The sequence below is a fragment of the Macadamia integrifolia genome, unplaced genomic scaffold (genome assembly GCF_013358625.1).
Source record: "Macadamia integrifolia cultivar HAES 741 unplaced genomic scaffold, SCU_Mint_v3 scaffold1176, whole genome shotgun sequence".
Taxonomy (NCBI): domain Eukaryota; kingdom Viridiplantae; phylum Streptophyta; class Magnoliopsida; order Proteales; family Proteaceae; genus Macadamia; species Macadamia integrifolia.
Genome location: NW_024868109.1, coordinates 133,836 through 141,335, shown reverse-complemented (window position 1 = coordinate 141,335; position 7,500 = coordinate 133,836). Strand labels below are relative to the sequence as shown.

Below are 7,500 nucleotides of genomic sequence, written 5' to 3'. Positions count from 1 at the left end.
TGAAATAAAAAAAAAACTATTACAAAAGTGATTGAAGAAAAGATAAAGAAGAACTAAAACTAAAGAGAGAGCAAGAGAAAGAGAGAGCAACTAAAAAAAACTAGAAGAAGAATGAATTATCTCCCCTCCTCTTACATGAGTTGTATGTATAGGGAATGGGGAGGTAGGGTAACAAATTTCTCTTTCCAAAAAGAGAGAAACCCACAATTGGTTGTGAGATCTTTTGAGACCAAAAGTGCTAAGGTGGAGGAGAGAGAAGAGAGAAATAAATTTTGAGAAATTTCTTATAATTTGTTTGCTTATTTTCTTTCCTTTTTTTTCTAATTTATTTCTCTTCTTTTTCTCCCTCCAAGGAACGATTTTCTTCTTGCTTTATGTGATTTGGACAATCTTTTGGTGGGTGATGATGTGGAGGAGAGAGAAGATTTGGACAATCTTTATTTCTCCCCTTTTTTTCTCTTTCCTTTTTTTTCTTCTCTTCTCTACGATTTTCTTTGCTTCTAATTTGATGTGGAAATCCCTTCCATGACCTTAGTGCTTTAAGTGAATGAAAAGCAGGAAATCTTCAACAAATTCTCTAAAAAAACAACCATGAGATTTGAACTTGAGAGCTCTTGGTGAGCAAGGGAATTTTGCACACCATAGCTCACCAACTACACTAGGTAGTTGTTGTTACCAAAAACAAATCTTCAATCACTTAAGGATGTGGTCCATCGATCCTTGTTGGCATTTGGAGTATTCCTTGTACCTCTGAGACAATTGCAAACGGGCTCGTTCTACATCTCGGTTCAGTTCTGATCCATTATTCTTTTTCTGGCCTGAAAAGAATAATCATTTGTACGGATGACCAAATGAATGTGTACTTTTAATTTAACAAGTCCATCTTGCTTAGAATTTTGTCCTCTTCGCAATCATGGAAAGAAATAGGACCTCTTTACGTGTAAAATTGAAGATATAGCGTCCGATAATCCTTAAGGCCTTGAAAATATAAAACCTACAAAAAGAGAGTAAAACCCAAGGTAGCTCCATTCTAAATATGTAAAATGTATGTTTTACTACCCTAGATTTCACACATAAAGGTGCTCATCAAAGCCCGTATTAGAGTAGAAGTATGGGAAGAGTAGGAGGACAGCGGCGAGGGAAGCCACTACCGCTCATGACATGTCTAAAGGAGAGGCACTAAGGCACAAGCGTGATAAGAGGAAACGGTTCAAGCCTAGAGATAAGTGATTCCTATGTGATGAGCTACATTGGTTTAGGGATTGCCCCAGGAGGAAAGCTCTTAGTGCCCTATTAGAGGAAGAGGGCTAAGAGGAAGAGCCACCTTGCATGGGGTCCCCAATGCAGCGTGGTTCCACCAGCGCTGAGATAGGGGTCAAGGCCCTTAACTCTCAAAAGGGGTTGATGTGTGCAAAAGTGTGCATCAATGCGAATCCCACACAGGCAAAGGTAGATACAGGAGCCACACACAACCTTGCCTTGATGGAGGAGGCAAAGGAACTCGGGCCAAGGGCATCCTAAGGCTATCAACTCCAAAGAATGCCCCATATGTAATGTTGCTCGAGGGGTCGAGATAAACCTTAGGACTAAAGGAGTTCTCCAACACCATCCAGCGGCTAGGTGCTTACTGCCCTTGGACAGGAGGGCAAGACAAGGAGAATTTGGGAGCAAGCCATCCATGGCAAGAAAGAGGAAGATGCAAACGACAGAACAGAGACAACCAGACGACGTTGTAGGAGGCTCAAGTTATGTGACTACAAGAAGAACCCCAATAGGCGTTACTCCTTGCGAGAGGGAGGCTAATTTGGTTGCTGATCAAATCATCTAGAGACACAATCTATCTCCTTACGTGGAGTATTTAGTAAAGTGGAAGGGGCGACCAGAGAGCGAGACGAGATGGGAGACAACGGGCATGCTGAGATGACTCGTGAATAAAAGTACCATAAGGAGGTTGCGATGAGGGAGTCATCGACTTAGGTGGGGGAGAGTGTTATGACCTACCCAATATAGGCCCACGGGCCTAGCTCACCAAGCCCATGGACTTAGGCCGTTGCGCTAAGTAAGGTCCAAGTTCTAGAGTTTTCTACAAAGGTGTAGTAACAATAGATATTTTATTGTAGATATTTGTAGAAGATATTCATAGGAGATATTCTGGGTGAGATTTCTAGAGCTCCGCTAAGGAGGTGGGAAGCTTCTAGTTTCCTCCCCAACCGTTGGATGGAGGACATTTGTAAATATCTTAGCTATCCATTATAACTTGGGGTAGGTGTTGCCTCATTTGGCAAAGGCACTCACCAAGGACCAACCAAGAGTGTTCAACCAAGCAAGTGAGTTCTCAAGCCTTGTACTCAAGAGTTCTCTAGTGCTATACAAATTCATTGTTCTCAAACTCACTCTTATGTTCACTTCTTCTCTTCTCTAGTCCCTTAAGGAGGGTATTTAGGCTGACTTAGCGCTAATGGAAGTGCTAAGTGCCTGCGCAATTGCTTAGAAAGGTCTAAAGTAGTGACAAAGTGCTCTTGAATGGCCCAAGTGTGTGCCTACGCATGCCCCCAAGTGTTGACTACGTGTGCCTACGTGTACACAGTGAATAGCCTCACAACACCCCAAGTGTTGACTACATGTGCACAATGAATGGCCCAAGTGTTGCTAACTGTGCCTAAGCATGCCCACAACTGTTGCCTAAGTGTGCACCCAAGTGTGCCTGTGCATGCTCTTGAATGCCCCAAGTGTTGCCTTAAATTGCACTATCGTGGGCTTGTTGCTTGCAAGGGTTTTTCCATGGTCGGTTTTATGGCCTATGCTATTTGGAGAAGTGCATTGCTAAGTCGTGCCTAGGTGTGGAGGTGCTTTCATGCCTTTTTGCGGCCGGTGTTATAATACGACATTAACGTGGGTCTCTGGAGAACATAGGTTGCAAGCTTGCAGGTGGTGGTAGATCATGGGTCCCTCCCCCCTCCTTGCTTTTTAAAAAATTTCCATTCTCGTTGGTATGTTGCTTGCAACAGTTTTGTCATGCTCGGTTTTGTGGCCTTTGGTATTTGACAGAATGCATTTCTAAGTCGTGCCTAGGTGTGGAGGTGTTTGTATGCCTCATGCCGCAAGTGTTATAATGCGAAATTAACGTGGGTCTCTGGAGAACATAGGTTTGCAAGCTTGCAGGTGGAGACAGATCACGAGTCCCTCCCCCTCCCCCCCCCCCCCCACTTTTTCTTTTAAAAAGAAAATTGCATTCTCGTGGGTTTGTTGCTTGCAAGAGTTTTCTCATACTCGGTTTTGTGGCCTTTATGGTATTTGGAGAAATGCGTTTCTAAGTCGCGCCTGGGTGCGGAGGTGTTTGCATGCCTCCTGCTGCAAGTGTTATAATGCGACATTAACGTGGGTCTCTGGAGAACATAGGTTTGCAAGCTTGTAGGTGGAGATAGATCACGAGTCCCTCCCCCTTCCCCCCCCCCACACTTTTGTTTTTAAAAAGAAAATTGCATTCTTGTGGGTTTGTTGCTTGAAATAGTTTTCTCATGCTAGGTTTTGTAGCCTTATGGTATTTGGAGAAATACGTTTCTAAGTCGCGCCTGGGTGCGGAGGTGTTTGCATGCCACTTGCCGAAAGTGTTATAATACGGCATTAACGTGGGTCTCTGATGAACATAGGTCGCAAGCTTGCAAGTGGAGACAAATCACATCCCTTCCCCCCTCCCCCCTCCCCCGTCCCCTTGTTCATTTAAAAAATTTGCATTATCGTGAGTTTGTTACTTGCAAGAGCTTTCTCATACTCGGTCTTGTGGCCTTTGCTATTTGGCAAATTGCGTTTCTAAGTCATACCTAGGTGCCGAGGTGTTTGCATGGCTTCGTGCCTAGGTGCGGAGGTGTTTGCATGGCTCCTGCCGCAAGTGTTATAATACGACATTAATGCGGGTCTCTGGAGAACGTAGGTTACAAGATTGTAGGTGGAGATAGATCTCGAGTCCCTCAACCCCTGTTGATTGTTGAGATTTTCGTGCTTAGTGGGGCTATTGATTTTTTTTCTACCAAATTCTTATTGCATTGTAGTAGGTTTGGTGGTGGATTGTGTCGGTAGTGGACGCAATGCACATAAGTGGCTATTGTTTTTCTTGTGGTTGTGGGCTCTTTGCTTGTGTATTGAACCACTATGCACAGATACCCCTATGGGTCACGATGGGCCAAAAGTGTCTTTTTCAAGAGCATGAAAATTGTTCCTGTGTTGCTTAACTAGTTGGATAGAAAGATGCTGCTCTTCACTCTCATTTCATCCCTCTTGCCTGCCCTTGTGGTTGGTGTGGGGTGGCTTGGCATATGATGCATATGTCCACTTTCTTTCTGTCAGTGGTGCACATGCACTGTTTGTGCTCTAGGATGTGGGACATTTTGTGGGGCAAGGTGGATGTGTGTGTGTGTCCTCTTGAATCCTTTGGTTGCGCTAGTTGCACAAGAACAATAGACTGCCATTAATGTATGGAGCAGCATCACCCAATGCACAATTGGGGATGTGGTTCATGCAGTCTTTGGCATCGAGAAGGAAAGTTACCTGGTTGATCCTGCCAGTAGTCATATGCTTGTCTCAAAGATTAAGCCATGCATGTGTAAGTATGAACTAATTCAGACTCTGAAATTGCGAGTAGCTCATTAAATCAATTATAGTTTTTCTGATGGTATCTACTACTCGAATAACCATAGTAATTCTAGAGCTAATATGTGCACCGGACCCCGACTTTTGGAAGGGATGCATTTATTAGATAAAAGGTTGACGCGGGCTCTGCCCATTTCTCTGATGATTCATGATAACTCGACGGATCGCATGGCCTTTGTGCCGACGACGCATCATTCAAATTTCCACCCTATCAACTTTCGATGGTAGGATAGTGGCCTACTATCGTGGTGACGGGTGATGGAGAATTAGGGTTTGATTCTGGAGAGGGAGCCTGAGAAATGGCTACCACATCCAAGGAAGGCAGTAGGCGCGAAAATTACCCAATCCTGACACGGGGAGGTAGTGACAATAAATAACAATACCGGGCTCTTTGAGTCTGGGAATTGGAATGAGTACAATCTAAATCCCTTAACGAGGATCCATTGGAGGGCAAGTCTGGTGCCAGCAGTTGCGGTAATTCCAGCTCCAATAGCATATATTTAAGTTGTTGCAGTTAAAAAGCTCATAGTTGGACTTTGGGATGGGTCGATCGGTCTACCTCACAGTGTGTACCGGTCATCTCATCCCTTCTGTCGGTGATGTGCTCCTGGCCTTAATTGGCTAGGTCATGCCTTCAGTGCCATTACTTTGAAGAAATTAGAGTGCTCAAAGAAAGCCTACGCTTTGGATACATTAGCATGGGATAACATCATAGTTAGAGGTGAAATTCTTGGATTTATGAAAGACGAACCACTACGAAAGCATTTTCCAAGGATGTTTTCAATAATCAAGAATGAAAGTTGGGGGCTCGAAGACGATCAGATACCATCCTAGTCTCAACCATAAACGATGCCGACCAGGGATCGGCGGATGTTGCTTTCAGGACTCCGCCGGCACCTTATGAGAAATCAAAGTTTTTGAGTTCCGGGGGGAGTATGGTAGCAAGGCTGAAACTTAAAGGAATTGATGGAAGGGCACCACCAAGAGTGGAGCCTGTGGCTTAATTTGACTCAACACGGGGAAACTTACCAAGTCCAGACATAGTAAGGATTGATAGACTGTGAGCTCTTTCTTGATTCTATAAGTGGTGGTGCATGGCCGTTCTTAGTTGGTGGAGCGATTTGTCTGGTTAATTCCGTTAACAAACGAGACCTCATCCTACTAACTAGCTATGTGGAGGTGACCCTCCACGGCCAGCTTCTTAGAGGGACTATGGTCGTTTAGGCCACAAAAGTTTGAGGCAATAACAGGTCTGTGATGCCCTTAGATGTTTATGGCCACACACGCGCTACACTGATGTATTCAACGAGTCTATAGCCTTGGCCGATGGGCCCGGGTAATCTTTGAAAATTTCATCGTGATAGGGATAGATCATTGCAATTGTTGGTCTTCAACGAGGAATTCCTAGTAAGCGCGAGTCATCAGCTTGCGTTGACTACATCCCTGCCCTTTGTACACACCGCCCATCACTCCCACCGATTGAATGGTTTGGTGAAGTGTTCGGATCATTGCGATGTGGATGGTTTGCCGCCATCGACGTCACGAGAAGTGCACTGAACCTTATCATTTAGAGGAAGGACAAGTCGTAAAAAGGTTTCCATAGGTGAACCTGTTGAAGGATCATTGTCGATACCTACCTAGCGAGACCCGTGAACATGTTGCGTTGTGCGATCAAAAAGGGCGTGGGAGCGTGAGCTCCTTCCTTCCTGACCCTTGTAAAAGGTTGGCCTGCAATCCTTCATAGCAATTGACCCAAACACAACCACCGGCATAGTCGGCGCCAAGGAACTCGCAACGGAAAGGACATGGCATCATTACGCCTTGGTGTGGTGTGGTCATCCTAGATCTGAATCTTTATCTTAACGACTCTCGAAAACGGATATCTCGGCACTTGCATCGATGAAGAATGTAGAGAAATGTGATACATGGTGTGAATAACAGAATCCCATGAACCATCGAGTCTTTGAATGCAAGTTGCACCCTAGGCCATCGGGCTGAGGGCACGCCTGCCTAGGCATCACGCGTCATGTTGCCTGACCTCCTTTACCCCTTGTGGTGGTGGTGCAGAGCGAAGTCAAGGGCTCCTTGTGTGGAAAGTGTCACGATGAGTGGTGGGTCGAGCCACTTTGCCATTGTTCGGACATCGTGTGCGTGTTCTGCTCCCATTGGACTCTGGTGACCCCGATTGCCATTCGATGGCATTTTGACTGTGACCCCAGGTCAGACGGGGCTTCCCGCTGAGTTTAAGCATATCAATAAGCGGAGGACAAGAAACTTACAAGGATTCCCTTTGTAACGGCGAGCGAACCAGGAAGAGCCCAACTTGAGAATCGGGCGGATTTGTCGTTCAAATTGTAGTCTGTAGAAGCGTCCTCAATGGTGGACCGGGCCCAAGTCCCCTGGTAGGGGGTTCCAGAGAGGGTGAGAGCCCCGTCGTGTTCGGACCCTGTCGCACCCAAGTCCCTTGGAAGGGGGTTGTTTGGGAATGCAGCCCCAATTGGGCGGTAAATTTCGTCCAAGGCTAAATATGGGTGAGAGACCGATAGAGAACAAGTAACGTAAGGGAAAGATGAAAAGGACTTTGAAAAGAGAGTGAAAGAGTGCTTGAAATTGTCGGGAGGGAAGCGGCTGGGGGCTGGTGATGCGTCTCGATCGGATGCGGAAAGATTAATAGCTGATCCGTCAATCAACTTGAGACGTGGACCGATGTGGATTACGGCAGCGTCCCAAGAACAGGTTATCTCGTTATGCCTGAGGAGATGTCATTGCCGTGATCGTGGTCGACAGCATACGCCTCGATGGTGTGCCTATTGGCAACTGTATGCTCCGGGCATCGGCCTGTCAGGCTCCCCA

General features: G+C 45.8%; 2 non-coding genes across 2 annotated transcripts in view; both read left to right on the top strand.

Annotated features, from left to right (window-relative positions):
* The first annotated feature begins 6,511 nt into the window (after positions 1-6,511).
* Positions 6,512-6,667, top strand: LOC122062995. Its single transcript, XR_006135179.1, has one exon. It is a non-coding gene; the product is annotated as a 5.8S ribosomal RNA (ribosomal RNA).
* A 190-nt stretch (positions 6,668-6,857) lies between these two features.
* The window catches only part of LOC122062999, a 3,362-nt gene continuing 2,719 nt past the window's right edge, over positions 6,858-7,500 (top strand). The window contains exon 1 of the ribosomal RNA XR_006135183.1: positions 6,858-7,500. This exon is cut by the window's right edge and continues 2,719 nt beyond it. This is a non-coding gene — a ribosomal RNA (28S ribosomal RNA).